At 37.0% G+C, this 19,258-nt stretch overlaps 1 long non-coding RNA gene across 1 annotated transcript; it reads left to right on the top strand.

Annotated features, from left to right (window-relative positions):
• The first annotated feature begins 982 nt into the window (after window positions 1-982).
• LOC145672793 (uncharacterized) lies at window positions 983-15,148 on the top strand. The gene is made up of 3 exons (XR_014128656.1): window positions 983-1,217; window positions 10,154-10,292; window positions 14,999-15,148. It is a non-coding gene; the product is annotated as an uncharacterized LOC145672793 (long non-coding RNA).
• The last annotated feature ends 4,110 nt before the right edge of the window (window positions 15,149-19,258 follow it).

Below are 19,258 nucleotides of genomic sequence, written 5' to 3'. Positions count from 1 at the left end.
AAGGAAAGAAGCCTGGGTAAGTGCAATAGTAAATTATCACTTTAGTTAAATATTCCATTAATTATATATTCCTTTAGTATAACTTGCTTTAATATAGTACTAAACAAGTAATGTGATTTATGACCACAATTCTTACTATTGTAACTCGTTAATGGTTGAGGAGAAAGAAATGGGTTAATCTGAATTTTGAGAAATCTTTGAATATTAATGTTTTGTAACTTTTTACATTTCAAGGTACGCAAAATGAATGCTATGTGTTTATTCTTTCCTTTTTATATGTGACGGTTTATTACTTGATGGAGATTTACTACAGGACTGCTTAACATAATTGCTAAGAAACCGTTTTCAGCGCGAACATTTTCTTGTGTAGTGAAGATTTAGGATTTAGATTTCTGGGCTTTCGGCATCAATGACCTTGTTAGCCCGTCACATGTGAGTTATGACGTCCCTCGGTGAGCACACTATCCGGGGAAAGGGAAGGAAGCAAACGGCCTGGGACCTATATGTTGGGTACTACCCGGCATTTGCCTGGTATGAAATGAGGAAAACCCAAGAAAGCCTCATTCAGGATGTCTGGACTTAAAAGCTTTTGATACTTTTTCGACCGAGTGCCCCTACCGGAATCGAACCTGGGTCCGCTCGTAACGAAGGCGAGAGCGTTAGCAACTACGCTACGCGGAACCACTTGTGTCTAGGAAACCTATTTTTACTAGGATATTTGCAACAAAATTTATTTCCTTTCTTTCTTTATTTTTCTTTTTCTTTTTGTTTTTTAACAATAAAACAAAACATATTTTACAGCCTCACTGAAATTTAAAAACAGCAGTCAGGGAGAGCTCACGTTTAAGATTCTTTTTGTTTTGTTTTGTTTTGTTTTGCTTGTTATGTTCTCTAGTTAACTAATGTTTGAGTTCCTGAGAATTACATTATTATTATTATTGTTTCATAATTGTCGAACCAAAAATTAGATGTTTTTCTTTTTTTCCTTGTGTTGACGTCATTGTGGCAAGTTGGGGTGTTTGTATCGTACCTTGGCATTAATTTGGTTACTAGCACATAGTTTCAAGGTCATAAGTTGTAGGCCGCTTGAAACAGCTATTACACAGTTGAGTGTCAGACGTTTGACTTGCAGCTTTCGTTACAGCGTCTAAATTGCAGTATTGGATTGCGTCCAGCTTCTATGGCTGGTAAAAAAGTTATATCGCTTTCGTAATATGGTAAGAAATACAATGTAACAGTTAGGTATAGTATATATGACTAGTTTAATTAGTCGGAAATTACTCTGTTTCCTTGTCTTATTCTTTCGATTATGTTTAAGTACTGTGTCTTCATAGTATTGTTTCACTATTTCTAGAAGGAATTAAGTATTAACGAAGTAAAGAATAAGCAGAAGCCCACTTTGACGTTTACTATTTCTCATACTTCATTGAGAATGTTTTGATCCCCAATTGCGCAAACTTCTAATATGTGTGTGTGTTTCTTTTTGTTGTTGTTGTTGTTCTAGTATGTATGTGTGTTTCTTTTTGTTGTTGTTGTTGTTGCTTACACTGCTATAGATATGAGCTCCTTCATGGCTAAGCGGTTAGCGTACGCGCCTTTGGTGTGGGAAACCCGCGTTCGATTCCCGGCGGGAGTGGTTCGGAGTCCATGTTAATCAGTAAGTCCACGTCTCATACAGCCTCGTTGCAGAAAAGGATATTAAAATCAACTCAGCACTGCTTTACAGATGGAGTTGTTTGATTCAGGGTTCGAATGAAGCTTTTTACGGGAAGCAGGCACGTAGCCAAGGGGTGGGTCCAGACCCCCCCCCCCCCCTTCGGATCCAGAAATGAAAAATATTAAGGAAAGATGAAACAGAAAGAAACAGATGAATCAGCCTCAAAAATATAAAGCTACAATAAGCGTTTTGGTTACTCTTTCTTACGAGGAGCTTTGTGTGGAGGAAACGGGAGGGGAAGGGGCGGATCAAGTTGAAATTGGATATTATTATAACGGAACATTCCGAATTCCATCTAGCTCCATGTTAACCGTATGCAGCGGCGCAAATCTGTCTTCAACATTGGGAGGGACGGGTAAGACAGTTCTCATAATTTTTTTAAGGATGTTCAAATTACAGTATAACCTCGTTAACACGAACTCGCTTAAGCCGAACACTCGGTTAGGACGAACAAAATTTCGGTCCCGGCATCGCTGTACGTTATCTTATAGGAAGTTTTATCGGTTAACACGAATTTCGGTTAGCACGAATTACGAACTAATTTTTAGTCCCTTGAGTCAGTAAAGGTTTTGATTTAACACGAACTTCCAATCCTTTGATTTTTTTAAACATCATTTTTCTTATTTCAGATTTCACTCCAGATCAGTTTTTGTCATACAGTATTTATACAGACGAAAATTGCCTTGTAAATAAGAGAAAAACCAGAAACAGATATATTTCCTCTTATGAGGTGTTGATTCTGTCCTCTGTCAAGCGCTGAACATGCAGGTGCTTGGCAGACGAGCTGGCGACAGCTCGAGACAAAACATCTTCTCTCCCCTGTAACTCCAAACTGGTGACAGCAATCATAAATACCTTTCCGTTACAAGCGGTACTCACCCTGCTAGCGAAGTTATCAATTTTATAACTTGACCTGGATTTTCTGCGTGGAAGCTTTTTTTTTTTTTTTTTTTAAATCTTCGAAGATAGGCTAATAAACTTACTGTAGTGTTTTCACTTTTCAGAGGATGGTACCGAGACCTACACTAGTCTCGATCTCGATTTTAACTCGAATTTGAGACCGAGGTGTGCTTTCCGAAATCGAGACGAGACCGAAACTCTCAGTCTCGTCTCGATACAATTCTGTAGATGGTATCAAGACAGAGAATAGTCTTGGTCTCGTCACGAATTTGGAACCGAGACGAGACCGAGACTACTCAGTCTCGTCTCGATACCATCTCTAGTGTGTTCTATGACATACATAATATACTGTAGTGGTATGTATAGTCTGTATACTGTAGTGTGTATGTATGGAGAAAATGTATTCGAATAATAAAATTTGTGTCCCCGGTTAACACGAATTCTTTTAACACGAACTCCTGATTTTTCAGTCCCTTGATATTCGTGTTAACGAGGGTTTACTGTATGAAGTTGAAAAACAATGCTGCGGAGGATCAGGGGAGCAGAGTTGTCTTCAAAATTCTGAGGTGGGCAGATTTAAGGCTTATTCTGGGGTGGGGACATCAATTTCATCTTACTTTCCTTTGTGGCAATCGGACACAAATCATCACATTTCTCTCCAAAAAACGCATTTCAAATCGGATTATTGAGGGGAAAGTCCCCCCCCCCAGTTCTAAGATTGGAGGGGACATGTCCTCATCCCCCCGGGACTTGCGCCAGTAACCCTATGGACTACAAATGACGATCGATAAACCGGTTCTTTCAGATAGCCTGTCAGAACTTAAGCAATGCCCAGAATTACCAATAATATGAACCATTTTGAATTTCGCGGCAACACTAATCCATTTTATAGGATGTCTTTACTCCAGAAAGAGATCTCGTTGCTATTCTTGACGGCATTGAACTAAGATAAGAGAAATAGAAAGAAGACGAGAAGAACCGAGTTCGAATGACCTTGGAAGACTATGTCTTTGTCAATACTTTTTTCTATTCTTTTACGCAAGATTTCTTCATAATTCTTTAATTAAAATACTTACTAACATATCCTCATTTTATTGTCCTAACAAATCAATATGGATATGTTGTCAGTAAAATAGTTTAGATTGATCGAACCCCTGGTGTGATAACCACAGTATTTCGTCACAGACCTCCCGTATTGCGAAATCGTGGCTACGTGCCTGCGGGGAGGGGGCGACTTTTCAGATATACAATCCAAGCCTTTTATTTCTCAGTGATGCAAGATATAATATATAGTATATAATATGTAAAATATGAAATGAGGGAACATATTTTCCCGGCAAGGGAGAAATTCTTTGGCGAGTTGGGGAAATTACTTGACGAGAGGGAAAATCTTCATCCTCCCGTTGATTCAAATCTTGATCGAAGATCATGCGAGTAGGATTCCATATTATGCTGTAGGTGTAGGTAGTACACAGTCTTGGCGCTGAATAGGACGCTAAGCTTCAAGCCAACCACATGTCTGTAATAACCTATTGCGATTGAATGGTAATGTAACGTAATGTACGATATGTGCATTTTCTAGATGCCATAAAATTATAATTTTAATTGAACATTCCACGATTATATACTTCAGGTTAAAGCAGTTTGATGATTAATTGAAGTGAATAATCGAGGCAGTGATTCTCAATCTTCTTGACTTACGACACACTTTAGTAAACCCCAATGACATCGATATATTTGTTTAGATTTTGGATTGCTTTCCAACAAGTCGAGCCGCGCCAAAGCTGTAGGCTTACTAAGTTAAGTGAACTGATCCTAATCTAAATCCATTGTTTTCAGGGGCGCAGAAATGGACAGTGACACTTCCGATACTATTTAAATCAAAATTCAGCCAAGCAACTTGGGGAGGGAAAGAGGGGAGACGGATCTTACAAATGATCTAAAATAACTGATATGAGAGAGCGTTTCGTAATAGTAAAAAAAGTGACTGACTAACGTAACATACATGTATTACTGGTTTTCTTATTTTCACCCAACGAAGCAGGTAATTAACGCTAGTACTAGGTATGTGTAGACTAAATGAGGTGATTTGCTTCGTGACCCTTCGAACAATGTACGAAGCGGATGCAAGCAGTTAGTACATGGAGTTAGCTTACCTAAATTTAGATTTCGCTTTCCGAAATCTTAATGGATGTATTAAGTGATTTCGTTACTTACACTCTTAATCTCTAAATACAAGGATTCAAAACACATTTTCGATTCCAAACTATGACTCTGCTAGACAAAGAAAGCATAGTCCAGTGTATGTTTTACTTCATTTTCATATACGTGCTCGTAGGTTTTCTCGGGGACTTGGTTTCCTCCCACTTTCTCATTTCACCAAATATTCCATAATCATTAACTTGCTTTAATCACCGACTCCCTTAGCCTAACAGCATAATAGTGGGACATTAAACTCAAAGACTTTATTTTTATTTTCAAGTAATTACTTTTCTCTCCCTTATTTATTTTTAATTTAATTTCTCTTTCAATTTCCCTCTTTTAGGAACATCAACATAATTTACAATTCTTTCTCATTATAATAACACTATTAAAAGTCCCATATGCAGCTCACCACGTTGGAACCCAGCGGAAACAGATGAACAACGAATATTGTCGAAAATATGCATTGCTTACAGCGGCGTAGCGAGCATTACAAGATTGGGAGGGGGATGAAACTTGAAATTGCCAAGTCTTGATTTTTATCTTTAAAAAATGTCAAGTCTTGATAAAAAAAATGCCAAGTGTTTCGAAAATTTTACAAACCCTATGAAAAACTATTACAGCAACCTTATTTTCATATTCGTTCCATTCCATGCCCCCCGTCTGAGACACGAATAAGATCAGCCCTTGTTCCGCTCTCGAGTCCAATTTAACATCTAACCTCAGGATCATTATCATCACCCACGAAGCACAACTGTTAATTTGATAACTCATGGCTATGTTAGGTAACCTCCGCCAGCTAATCTTCACGAGAACCTTTAAAGTTACAATCAGTTGTAGAAATGCATTTAAAAACGTAGAATAAGGTAGGTTATATTTACTGTTTGTGATGTAGAAGTGCCTAATTTACATATTAAACATTCAATTGAGGGGTTCAGTGAGAGACCAGGCTAACTTACATCCAGGTCAAGATTGAGATTTTGACGGAACAGCATACTAATGTCATTAATTGACCTTTGCCTCAACCACTTGTCTGTGTGGCTTGTCCTGAGACAGGGGCGGATCCAGGGAGGGTCTATCTCCCCCAAGAAGAGGAAACTTTGTGTATTTTAATATAAAATAAAACCCACCCAGAGTTGAATCTCTTAAAAGTAGCTCTATCTTGTAAGTAGTGGCATTACAACCCACCGCCCCCCAGTAGTCCATCCTGGATCCACCCCTGTTGTATACTAAACCAAACTATGAATATCAGTCGTATCCTTTGAAACGTGCTGTTTTCATTTGTTTCCTTTTCTTTCAGAAAGTTAAAATTGTCAGTTAGCCTAGTCTCTCGCTAAACTGTCAATTGTGACAAAACACACCAATAATTGTTGATGCCAACTAAAACATACATATCCAAAGCCTACAAAATATATCACATTATTTAAGTTTTTTTCTTTCTTTTTTTTTCAAAATTGCTTGCAATGTTTTTCTTCGTGCCAAGCATCCGAATGTCATCTTGAATTCTGACCTCATTTCACTACAATTCTTTGAAGTGTAAGACTGCGCAGCTTTTTTTTCCCCTCTCTCTCGCTCTCTTCAGTCCTTCAGTCTCCCCCACTTTGATTTCATGATTTCGCACTCTGATGAAAAGTATTAAACACCAAAATGGAAAAGTACTAATATATAACCTCTCTTTTAGTAGCCCCTCCAACCACACGCCCGGGGCACGTGCCTTGCTTGCTCGCTCATAGCTCTGTGAGCTATATAAGTAAAATACAATGCGCGCGCATATGTAAACTTGGTGCCAGCTTTGATTCTCGCTGAGAGAGTATACATATAATGTTGGTTCGAATTCCATCAAAACCATAGGCTCATTTTTGTGTAACCTTGGTACTAAAGAAGACAGTAGACTTCAACAAATATTCCTGTCGGGCCTCGATGGCTCAGTGGTAGAGCGTTCACCTCTGGTGTTTGGGGTCTTTGGTTTGATCCCAGCTCGCGCCAAGTAAACTTTGTGGTGGACAAACACCGTGTGAGTGGGTTTTCTCGGGGTTCTCCCGTTTCCTCCCACTTTCTTCATTCCACCATTTCATTCATTATATCATCATCAGCGTCTCCTTTAGCCTAGCCGGTATACCCGTCATTATTGATACAACTATTATATACAGGATGCATCAGAAGTCCCTTGTCATCCTTTCTGAAAACTACAGGGATGTAGTTACATTGATTGCGAGATAAGAGATACACATTAGGCCCAGAGGGATACTTTCGGATTACATCACGCGGACGGTCGCCACCTTAGATTCGAAATTGTAATACGGACGATAAGTGGGTAGTGTGATACATGGCCATGCACTAAAATGTTCTGAGGATGTCAAATATGCAATCAGATATCATGTAACTTATTCTGGTGAAATGTTATTGGCAGTGAACCAAGTGAGACTATATGTAGTGGTATGTCATACCCTTCTTTTTTTTTTTTTTTTTTTTCCAGTGATAGAGACATACCGTTTCTGGTTTTTCAGTGACCAAGATAAACCTTCACGGAAGAATAAATGCTAAATACCATTAATAAATCCCTTTTTTATACGTATTGACGAATAGCTTTGCACATAAAAAGATTTTATTTCTTATGTAGATTCTAAGTTGACAATACTTACATTTTTACCTTTTTCTACCTTTTGTTTGTAAAATGAGGTGTTTTCAAAGAAGTTCATCTAGTTTATATTTTGATGTGCCGTATTGAATTGTTTCTTTCGTATGTATGTATGTGTCGTCTTGTCTGAATTCTTATAAGCGTCGTATTTTGAGCATGGGCGGATTTAGGGGATTGCTGTGGGGGCAGATCTTACGGGAGTTTGAAATACCCCTCATTCGAGTGTGTGGTCCAGGAGTTTTCCCGCTGGAAATTGTTAATATTGAAAGTCGGTTTTTGAGCACTTTCGTGTATAATTCTCTGATACAAGGTAAGGGCTATTTTTATTTATTTTTTTCCAGAAAGTTGTTCACGATGGATGGATCAGTCTCCGTTTTTTCTCCGTAACTAAAAGAAGCTTTCCAGTGGTTTTCAGACATTATGTAAATAGAAATGCAATCTTGTAGGCTTCACACCTCACTGCATTTGAACATTTAGATAGCCGATATGTCGAGTCAAAATCGTAATAAAACACACCGCCTCTGATTTTTCCCACTTCGAACACATTTCCCTGTTATAGTCAGGGGTAAAAGCTAGGGGAAACGCGGGGGACGCAGTTACCCACCTCGAAAAATATGTAGGACGTCCCCCAGATCCTAAAATGGTACAATGGGCAGAGATAGGCAGGAGGAACGGCGTGGAGTGATGCCGCTACCTACCGTCCCCCCACCTTTTCAGGTCCACTTTTACCCCTGGTTATAGTATATGTTCTACATGTTCCTACTGAGCAATAAACATTTGCAGAAGCTTCTTCCAATTGCTGTGGACACAAAGTAGGATATAGGGTCAAATTTGTGCACAGACGATGGCGATACTTTGTTCTAGATGATAAAAATTATGAATATTTACTGCACAAACCATAGCCTTAACTTTTCCACTTAGCTAGAAATTGAACAGCGTTAGGTCCGGTGATCGAGCAGCCATTCAACTGCCTCTCGTCGATCAACCCATGTTCTAGAAAATTGTTCAAGTAGTGACGCAATACGAATCCATAATGAAGAAAGCGCCATGGTGTTGAAAAAACTGCGAGAATGTACCATCCTCGGGCATCGCAGCTCGCAATATCTATCCCTGTACGAACGAGCGTGAGGTATTATTCCGCAGTTAATTTTATGGAATGAAAAAGTGACTGATTAGACGTATTCCTCATTTGTCTGCCAACAACATAATTAATTTTCTTTGCGCTGGTCATGTTGGAGGGGTCTTGCACGCGGGGTTGTCAGGTGACCAATTGTGCATGTTCTGCCTATTAACCTTCCCATTTACGTAGAGGTCAGCTTCATCTGAAAAGAGTATTTGCATAAAAATGTTAACCATAATTACTCACTGCACTTGGCGATCAACATCGTTCTCGTGGAGATGTTGCTTCATTTGCACCTTGTACGGATGCACTTATACACGCGCAGACCCTATGACTCAACCCACATTGCATTAATAAATGACGTGTGCTCCTCTGGGGCCACATCGAGAAAGAAGTCAGCACTGCCGTAGGCGTTGCTTCATCTGTAGCTCTCTACGATCGTCCGCTACGACGTATGTTCACGAATGTGCCCGTCTCCTCAAATTTAGTTAATTACTGTGACACTGCAACATGTAACACAGTCACATTGTGGATGATTCTGTTTGCAATCGGTAACCACTGTACAGGCACTCCTCCCGCTCCACAGTTTGAATATTTCGATGCATTCCTCACGTGCTAACGGTATGGTTCTACATCTAGAAGAAAGAGGTAAATACAACGTTCAATTGGCAATAACTTTTCACCAAATTAAGCTCCATGGAATCTGATTGCATATTTGACATACTGAGAAAATTCTAGCCTGTGGCCATATATATATCACATTACTCACCAGTTTATAACAAACAAATTTAATCCAAAATGGCGGCCGTCTGTGAGAGTATTTCCAAACGGCCTAATGTGTATCACCCATCTCACATTCAATTAAACTACACCCGTGTAGAATTTAGAAAGGAACTTCGTATGATGTATACAGGGTGTTTCGAAAGTCCTCTGACGTTACAACAAAACGTAAGAGGAAAAACCATTTCTAAATATGTTGTTTTCATTCTAAAGTGAACACTTTTTAAATCGGAGGAGCCGTTTGGGCTGTACTCTTTATGCGCCCAATGTGGAATGAAAATGCAATGTTACCATTTACCTGGACCCACAACATATGTGAATGAAGTTACTGTTTGAAATGGGGGCTAGCCATCGACATGTTAGCGTAAAAATCAGTAACTTCATTCACTTATGTTGTGGGTCCAGGTAAATGGCAACGTTGCATTTTCATTTAACATTGGACGCATAAAGAGTGTACAGCCAAACGGCTCATCCGATTTTGAAAATTCCTTCAACTTACATTGGAAACATCATATTTGGAGACGGTTTCCCAATTACATTTTGTTGTAACTCTGATAATAATCGAGTTACTTAATGTCAGGGGACTTTTGAGACACCCTATATATCTTATGGAATATATGTTTGATGTCCCTATAACTGTAGATATAATTTAGTTTGTTTAAATTTACAAGTTATTACAAGTAGATTCTGACTTACATGCGTAAGAGTTTGTATGTAACTAACTAATAAATTCTATTTCATGAAATTTACATTGAAATATTTAACACAAAATCTTTTATATTCTTGCTTAACTTAGTGACTTGGCTTTGGACTGCAACTGATTATTGTACCCCATTATTGCTTGAGAAGAAAACCGATGTCCGAATCTTCATTTGGAGAAACCAAAGAACTATTGGAATGCTGAGGATTGCAATCATTAATTTCTACACTTCAAGGTGCGTAAAGTATATCTAGGTATATTCTGTGTTTATTGTTATAATTACTATTACTATTATTGGGTTTAGAATCAATCAAGTACTTCATGATATTTTAGAGGGATCAAGATGGCTCCCAGATAGATAAATATTTGAGCGTCAGGCCCTTATTTCTTTTCAATTTTATATTTAATCAATGTCTATTCCCCCCCCCCCTCATTATTCCACCAAATCGTATTCCAAGATCATCAACTTTCAATACTCATTTGTGACTGTCAGCATACATAGCATAACCGTAGGAAGTAAAACAAAGATTTATTTTTATTTTTCGTTTTCATGTCTTTTCTCCATAGCTGTGAAAAATAACGCCTTCAACATCATAAATTTGTATGCTACTTGCCTGCTTTCGAGCACAGTAATCAACTATTTGCACATTACGAAGCAAAGCAGGTCTACGTTGCAGTTAGCATACTTTTGAAAGGATGTGACATAATGATATTGGTGTTGCGATGTTCAGCCTAAACAGTGCAAGTAAATAAATCTGTAACAATTGTATTGGTGTTTAGCTTACATGTTCTCCAGACGGGCCATTTTTTTTTTTTTTTTTTTTTTTACATCTTGTTACTTCTACTCTATATGAGGGGTCGCGGTAACTCAGTGGTGGAGCGTTCACCTCTGGTGCTTGGGGTCCTGGGTTCGATCCCAATCCCCGCCAAGTGAACTTTGTGGTGGACAAACACCGTGTGCGTGGGTTTTCTCGGGGTTGTCCCGTTTCCTCCCACTTTCTTGATTCCACCATTTCATTCATTACTCATCATCACCGTCTCCTTTAGCCTAACCGGCATAATCGTGGGACGTAAAACTCAAAGATTTCATTTCATTTCTACTCTATATGAAGTATATTCTGAGGTTGTGTTTTTGGGGACGTGGTAGCTCAGTGATGGAGCGTTCACCTCTCCTGCGTGGAGTTCCTGGATCGATCCCAGCACGTGCCAAATGGGCTTTGTGTTGGACAAACACTGTGTGTGGTTTTCTCGGGGTTTTCCCGTTTTCTCTCACAGTTTTCATTCTACTATTTCATTCATTCTCATGATTATAGTCTCCTTTAGCATACCCGGCAAAATCGTGGAACGTAAAACTCAAAGATTTCATTTCATATAAACTTTGGTGCAAAGTAACCCCATAGATGAAGATATTTTGCACCACATACAAAAAAGTATGTTCAATATACTAACATAATGTTTGTCTGCAATGTTTTCTCTCCTGTATTTATACATTTCACTTTTTACACAAAACTGCATGTGTAACGAATTTTTGTTACGAAATTCGAGACGAGACATAGCTCTTCCAATAGAAACAGATACAGTTTTCGAGACGAGACAACTTTCGCGACACCTTTGCGAGAGGTGACAGTCTCAAATCATTTCTCGTGCGTACCCCTAGCCCATATCGTGCGTTATCAAAAAGCATGTTAATGAGAAATAACAACATGTAAATACAATATAGGTAGTTAAAAACATTTTTGTTTTCATTCTTCACTAATGCATTATTATTAACCTCAGTATTTTATTGTCCATTCTTAATCTTAAGGTGATATATAATTAAGTTTTGAATTCGGTTAACTTATTTTGTTTCTCAAATTGTATTAAAAATGTATGTACAAACATGTTTATTTTCATTCTTGAGTGCTTAAAGTCACTATAGTTATTAAACATAGTAATTAATATTGTACTCTTAACGTTAAAATAATATACAGTTAACTTTTGAATTCAGTTAACATTTTTCTTACTGAAATTGCTTTAAAAAGTATGTAAAAACTTTTTTATTTTCTTTCTTGAGTGCCAAAAGTGATGCACAGTTATTAAGATTAGTACTTTATACTCTATTCTTAATTTTAAACTGATAAACAGTGCGTTTCTGAATAAATTATGTCAAGTTATTTGAGTGACGAACACTGGTACAAAACCCTAACTACCACTGGAACATTTCGATTTTGAGATGACTACTACCGGTGCAATACAAGGGATTTTAAAATATTGTTTTTCCTTCAACGGCTATTCGATTTTGAATTCTGACTACATGGTCATATATAGGAAGGAGCAGTGTCTCTTTCCAACTATGGTACAGCTCCGACCGATTCACGGTGCTCACAGAAGAGACAAAAGAGTATGTTTTCAACCTTAAAGTAACGACCACTGGTGTTTTTACCCTGGTATGCAAAAGTAAGTGGGTACCCCAATGGGGTAGAGGGGTACTATGCGGTACCTAATTTCTGCATTTTAGATATATGGAAATACATGTGTCTAAAATGTAAAGAACTGATATTTGTTTACCGAAAACTGCAACTCGGTAAGCCTTACGGATACCGAGACATGGGAAAATAAAGAGCGACACGATATGTATGTGGGGCTTGCATACTTGAAGGTACAATTTGGAAAATGAATTCAAATATGACTAACGGCTATCAAGATATTGTCAAATAAAGAGAGGACCAATACAGGTATGGGATTTTCGTATTAGATGATAAAATTTCCGAAACCGGTCATGGAAAGTTAATAAACACCAGTAGCAATTCCATCTTCAAGTAATTAGATATTTCCATGGGGTGTTAGAACATCTTACAGTCTACCAAGATTAAATTTTAAAAGCTTTTGAAAATATAACTTGACATTTGTAAAGAGTATTAGAAATATGTATTTACCTAAAACTTGCAGCCAGTACATCTAACATATAGAGAAACACCGTGAAATAAAAGAGTATGAGATGTTGAAACTTCGGAAAAATTATTGGTCCCAACAAAATTAAATAAGATGGTATTTCTATGGGTTAAGTAAGTACCTCAGTACAATTTCGATGGAAAGATTAGTTCTAGGTTTTCTTCAGGCAGTTCCAAAGGTTCATCGAGCTGTGTAAAAGAGTGAAAATTCCCTGTGAATATCTAATATAGTAACCAAAATATAACGAGTCATTTATTTTATGACGTAAAAATAGAGATCTTTAAGGATTTGTACTTCTGGGTCTTTGCTATAAGAAAGAAATTCAAAAACCTACTGTATATACCTTAATATGCAATTAAATCAGTGAGGACACAGTAACTTAGTGGTGGGGTGTGTACCTAGTATGTTTTGCAGAAACTACACTGGAGTATTCTCTTAATCCACAGAGATACGATCACACTTAACTGCCCATTTAATTTTAAAATGAAATTAAGGCAAGTGAATGTTGATGATAGAATTGATGGAGTGTAAAGGTGGGAGGAAAGGAGTACACCGAGAATACCCACGAATACAATGTCGACTACAAACTGACTTGGACAGGATCAAACCAGGGACCCAATACACCAAAGGTACGCACTCTACCACTAAGCCACCGTGCCTCCACCCATTTAATTGTCTATTAAGGTGTATACGGTAGTTTTCTGAAATTTCTTCTTCTTACAGCAAAGACTCAACAGTACAAATCCGTGTGGGTCTCCATTTTTACGACCTCGTAAAATACATAATTACTTATATCTCGGTTGCTATATTAGATATTGACAAAGAATTTTCATTCTTTTTGTACGCTAGGAATTATCACGCTTGGATTTACCCGAAGAAAACTTCGAGCTGAATTAATCTTTCGATCGGAATTGCCCTGACGAGTGTGAGGTACTCACTTAACCCATATAAGTACCATCTTATTTAACTTTTATTAAGATCAAAAGTTGTTTTATGAAATTTCAAGATCTAATACTCTTTTATTTCACGGTGTCTCTCTAGCTGTAAGATGTACTGGCTGGAAGTTTTGGGTAACTCTATTCTCTTTTCTAATACTCTTTACAAATGTCAAATTATATTTTCCAAAGCTTTTAAAACTTAATCTTTTTAGACCCATGATGTTCTAAAACCCCATGGAAATACCCAGTTACTTTAGGATGAAATTGCTACTGGTGCTTATTCAGATTTCATGATCGATTTCGGAAATTTCACCACCTAACACGAAAACCCCATAACTGTGTGGGTCCTCCCTTTATTTGACAATATCTTGATAGCCATTAGTCATATTTTCATTAATTTCTAAACTACTGTCAAGTATGGAAGCCCCACATACCTATGGTGTTCCTATTTATTTCACCATATTTCGGTAACTGTTAAACATACCGACTTGCGGTTTCGGTAAACACACACCTGTAACGTTCTTTATAAGTTTATTAAGATATATTTTAGAATGTTTAGAAATGGGAGGTCTGCGAATGCCATAGTACCCGAAAACCCCCATAAGGACGTGTGTGTAGTGTATTGAATTGAAACTACTTTTGAGGTTGTTGATAGCCCTCAGTAATTACGTTTTCGAAACTGCACAATCTAGTACGCAAAACTCACACTTCTATGGTGTTGTCATTTATTTTCCCATACCTCGGTATCCATAAGGCTTACCGAGTTGCGGTTTTCTGTACTAAACAGATATCAGTTCTTTACATTTTAGAGACATATATTTCCACATATCTAAAAATGCAGACATATTAGGTACCCCATGGTACCTCGAACGCCAGTGGGTACCCACTTACTTTTGCATAGTAATACATTTCGAGTTGTTCAGCATCAACAAACACTTTTTTTTAATTCATCATTTTTCTACCAGAAACCCAAAAGTCCATACCTGACCGAACAGATTTTGTCCATTTAATCTAAAAAATGTTAAATATTTTAAAATGTAACATTTTAAATATTTTTGGATTTTTGTTTCAGGTATTTCATGTATCAAAACAAAACCAGGATTCTGCATGAAAGACAGCGAAAAGAAGCAGTGTAATTTGTGGCTAAAAGCACGTCCTTTCTGAAGACAGACCCGATTGTATTTACATTCTTTTGTACAAATATGTAACCTTAATAAATATACTGCTCCGCAAATTATTTCTTTCTTCCATAAATTAGAATAAATGTATGTCTGTTTAAAGAAAATGTTTGTTAGTTAAAGGTCTTTTCAACTCTTTTTCTCTGTAAATAAGAACATTATACCTTGCAACATTTTTTTTATCATTGTGCAATTCCGATTGGATAAAGTAAATCTGCACGAAGCACTATTATTTCAGTCATACATTAATAACTAATGTATTGTTCTGTGAATAAGGCAATGGTATAGTGAATATGTTTTAACATAAAATCTGTAACTCAGCTTTTCAGTAGTCAACTTTATTGAGAATCCGAAGAAAGAAAGAAAAAATGTTGGACTTAACGAATTTCAAAATTATTTTTGTTCGAATTCTGGACTAATCCAAATTATCCAGAGAAATCATTTATGTTGCTCTCTACAGATGTATCCTTTCTCCAAATCGTATGAAAAGGAGACTTCATACATCGCTATATTTTGTATGTACTGTTTCGTATTTATTTAATCACTTTGTACCTTTCTCTAGTGTTGACAAGGCCGCAAGTGTCAATCGAATAATTTAGTGTTTCACTCATGTAACCTTGTGACTAACGTACGTCCTGTCGGTATATATATGTTACTGGGTTCGGTTAGCGACAAACAATTTTTAGTGTTAAACAAATACAAAAATCTACACGCAATGAGATACGATGATCTCTGCCTCATAGACAATACCAAGCAACTAACGGTACTGAGTGTGGTTGAGTTTACTAGTGGTATTATCTGGCTAAAATCAATGTTCCGAGAGCTATACTTCTTTTTGTGCTCTGAATGCAAACTTTGATATAACCGTTTTAAATTATTGTACATCTATCTATCTATATAGCTATATCTATATCTATATATGTATATAATTGTAAACTAGAAACTTCCGAGTAATTCTGAGAATCATCGCTCTTTCTTTAAATAATGTATGAGACTATTACACTGCTCGTTACTTAAAATGTTGAACTAAGAAGGATACATCCAGGAAAGTCCAAATTTGCAGAATGTGTAGAGCAGGGAAGGATAAATATGTTTGGTCGATGGCTGCACAGCTTCTCATACCTGTGAACTCCGCCAGCTACAGTTGATGAGCTGTGGCATTGGATCGTAAGACGCATGGCTTACCATACCAGAAGAGAACATCCTCTCGATGTCTCGCTGTGTTACAGTCGTTCTGGTTGTCAATGTTGGGTCAGTTCTGCTCTGCTATCACCACCTTGTCACACAGCGAATACAGCGGTAAGTTTAACCCTTAACGTAGCAAGCCTAAGTCGTCAAAGTTGTTTACCAAGCTGGAGTCTTCTGGGGACCCCAAGTATTATTTTAATTTCTCAACATAGTATTGCAGAGGGTTACTCCAACTATTATTTCTTGGATGTCTAGAAGCATACTTAAGTTAAATGAACATTGTTGACGTCAAATATTATGTATATTTGAACACTATTCAGTTCTTCATACAATTTCATACTTGTGTGTTCGTAAATCTGAAACACAGGTTTAACAATGAAGTTTTTACATTTTGAAGTGTGTTTTTATTTTTTGTATTTTTTAAAGAAACGCATCGTTGATCTAATCATGTAATTGATATCTCAAAGGGTTGCAGGATACATATAAAAATCGAGAATAAATTGATTCTTATAATTGCGGCAGTATCACCAAATATCACTCTCTGGGGTCCCTAGAGTACCCCGCTTGGTATGTTAAGGGTTAAGCATATTCGACACTTACTATTAGATATCGGCTTGGGAACTTTGGCGTAGCTACCCTGTCTCCTTGAAGTTGCATTTTTAATGGGGAGTACTGTTTAGGAATCATCTTGTGAGGGAAAACGTTTTCAGCTGACACCATGTTTTTAATTATAGCTTCATTTAAAAAATAACTTATCTGTTAATTAAAATGTTCAGAGAAGTTATTTCTGGAAAATCCTATTCACGCCTCTTGTGGTAACAACTTCTGCATTTTGGAAGAGGATATTATTAAGGAAAAGAATGAGGTAAAGTCGTCTGTATATAGTACACACGGAAAAGAAAGTATTTGACAGTTGACAAATTTTCTTTTGCCAATAGCTCGGCAACAAATTAATTAATTTGGATCTTTTTGTTGTTATTCTTCGAATAGTTATAACTTGACAACCTGCCAAAGTCGGTACTCTGATAGGTTAATTTATTGTTGAGTTTTTAGGAAAACAAATTTTGTCAACTGAAGAATATTTTCTTTCGTGACTGTACAAGCAATGGATGATAACGGCTTAATAAATGACTGTACGTAAGTCTTTTTTGAGTTTGAACATAGGATTGTACATGGCTGTGAATTTTGCATTATTATTGAAGTGCTGCAACTAAGTTATTGCAAAAGGTATGATAAATTCTTACAGTAATATTGTCACATATTGATTTACTCTGTATGAAAACTAAAATAGTTTAACATATGGTTACCCTCCTTTGTGCCAATAATTTTAAAATTAACTCTTGTGCCACTTTTCAACCCTTGGCTTTGCAGTAGCTTTCCAAAGAATTAGCAGGAAGTCCAAACTTACACCCTGCAGATAAATACATTTCTCTGGACAGTTTCACTGCTCCAAACTAAAATTTGAAAAGTGTAATATTTTTAATTTTATTATTATTGGCACAAAGGAGATCAACCATATTTTAAGCTATTTTTGTTTCCATACAGAGAAAAACAATATGTGGCAACATTACAGTAAGAATGTATCATGCATTTCTCAGTATGTTGCAGCACTTCAATAATGGTGCACTATACGTACAATCTAGATCCTGAATATGTCCAATTCATATATTACAACAAGGCAATACGTATGCGATACAGGTAAAATCCGTATATTTCATATGGACAATCTACAAGCTACATACATCCAGTCCATACATTACATATGGCCAGCCTGTACGCGACATACGTGTAATCTATATGCCGCATGCAGACAGTCTGTAAGCTGCATATGTGCACTCTGTATGGTGCATACGGATATTCTGTATGCTGTATCGGGACAAGCTGTGTGCGACATAAGGAAAATCTGTATAATACATAGGTACAATACGTACACTGTATCTAGTCGTACGTACGGGGCACAAGTACAATATAGATGCTGTCTCGGGGTTGAACGCAAGAAACACACGTACAGAACGTATATTGCATACTTCTTGAAATTACGCTCCGTCCTGATAGTCAGTGAGTGTCGTCATTATTAACCCACATGCTACATACGATCCTGACGTCACAAAGCTAGATATTACCTCCGTATATACTTGTTACTGTAGATGACGTCACATGAATGACGTCATTGCACTTATGTAGACAGTACGTATAATACATACTTTTTCAGCTATACGTTTGCTGCAGGATGCTATATACGGTTGTACGTTAAGTCCAGAAACTACAGGAATTACGAATGTAACCTACGTTTTTAAGTATGCCACCTACATTTTTTTTCTCAGTGTAGAGCGCAGATTCAAGAGTTGCTAGTTCGAATCTAGTCTAGGTCAAAAGATTTTTTTTCTGATATAATTCTTGAAATGGAAATGTTTCTCTCATCGCCTTTATCTCGTAATTCTGAATAGAGATGTTTGGATGTGAAAGAAAAGTATACTAGGATATAAGAAAAGAAAGATTAATTACATGATATCTTTTGCAATTTTTAACTATATTTTCACCTATCTAGGACGTTTCTAAAAAAATGTTCAGACTTCTAGACCTCCTTTTCGCTCTGTTACGTGTCCTTTAACTAATTTCTACAATTACTTAGTGAGTCACATATACATATATTACAGATGTCTTATCTCTTTCTCTTTTCTCTACATCATGTCTGGAGATGAATGTTTTGACAATAGATTACAGACACGATTTTACAAAATAATACGATCTGCGATATCAGTGATACATATTGTAGCGTTTAACTTAAAATATAAAACAATAAATAGAAAAACTGAGAATACGAATCTTTTCGTGCACTGCTGCTTGAAATCTGTGTCTTTACTCCCTATACCTATGTTAATTCCCTAGTCAAAATAAAAACTTCAAAATTAATCAAAAATTCTTTTACGACCATCCCTTCCTTGGAGTACTGCGCGGTTACATAC

This window comes from Thermobia domestica, chromosome 16 (genome assembly GCF_964235325.1).
Source record: "Thermobia domestica chromosome 16, izTheDome1.hap1.1, whole genome shotgun sequence".
In the NCBI taxonomy this organism is placed as follows: domain Eukaryota; kingdom Metazoa; phylum Arthropoda; class Insecta; order Zygentoma; family Lepismatidae; genus Thermobia; species Thermobia domestica.
Note: the sequence above shows the minus strand (reverse complement) of the source record. Positions and strands in the feature narration are given on the sequence as shown.